Consider the following 1,373-nt stretch of genomic DNA (forward strand, 5'->3'; position numbering starts at 1 on the left):
CCTCCGGTGGACCCACACGAGCTCCTTGGCTGCGCCTTCCCACTCACGTGTGCTGCGTCCTGAGTTAACCCGTTGCTCCCTCGCTGCAAATTTCCATCGCAGAGGTCCTTGTACCCGTGTTGACCGCTTCCCACGTTTGAATAAAATCTTACGGTGCCTTAAGAAATGTCATTTGAATATTTTTTTTCTTTAACATCATTCAAATGAAATATCCAAAAGAGGCCAATCAATAGAGATAGAGAATTGACAGTAGTTGTCAGGGGCTGGAGTGAGGGGTGGGGTTGGGCAGATGACAAGTGACCTCTAAACGGTATGGGATTTCTTTCAGAGTGATGATAATGATCTAAAATGGATTGTTCAGTTCAGTTCAGTTGCTGAGTCGTGTCTGACTCTTTGCAACCCCATGAATCGCAGCACACCAGGCCTCCCTGTCCATCACCAGCGCCCGGAGTACACCCAAACCCATGTCCATCGAGTCAGTGATGCCATCCAGCCATCTCATCCTCTGTCGTCCCCTTCTCCTCCTGCCGCCGATCCCTCCCAGCATCAGGGTCTTTTCCAATGAGTCAACTCTGCATGAGGTGGCCAAAGTATTGGAGTTTCAGCTTCAGCATCAGTCCTTCCAATGAACACCCAGGACTGATCGCCTTTAGGATGGACTGGTTGGATCTCCTTGCAGTCCAAGGGACTCTCAAGAGTCTTCTCCAACACCACAGTTCAAAAGCATCACTTTTTCGGTGCTCAGCTTTCTTCACAGTCCAACTCTCACATCCATACATGACCACTGGAAAAACCATAGCCTTGACCAGACGGACCTTTGTTGACAAAGTAATGTCTCTGCTTTTTAATGTGCTATCTAGGTTGGTCATAACTTTCCTTCCAAGGAGTAAGCGTCTTTTAATTTCATGGCTGCAGTCACCATCTGCAGTGATTTTGGAGGCCAAAAAAATAAAGTCTGACACGATTTCCACTGTCTCCCCATCTATTTCCCGTGAGGTGACGGGACCAGATGCCATGATCTTAGTTTTCTGAATGTTGAGCTTTAAGTGAGCCTTTTCACTCTCCTTTTTCACTTTCATCAAGAGGCTTTTTAATTCCTCTTCACTTCCTGCCATAAGGGTGGTGTCATCTGCATATCTGAGGTTATTGCTATTTCTCCTGGCAATCTTGATTCAAGCCTGTGCTTCTTCCAGCCCAGCATTTCTCATGATGTACTCTTCATATAAGTTAAATAAGCAGGGTGACAATATACAGCCTTGACGTACTCCTTTTCCTATTTGGAACCAGTCTGTTGGTCCACGTCCAGTTCTAACTGTTGCTTCCTGACCTGCATACAGGTTTCTCAAGAGGCAGGTCAGGTGGTCTGGTACTCA

Source organism: Odocoileus virginianus, chromosome 8 (assembly GCF_023699985.2).
Source record: "Odocoileus virginianus isolate 20LAN1187 ecotype Illinois chromosome 8, Ovbor_1.2, whole genome shotgun sequence".
Taxonomy (NCBI): domain Eukaryota; kingdom Metazoa; phylum Chordata; class Mammalia; order Artiodactyla; family Cervidae; genus Odocoileus; species Odocoileus virginianus.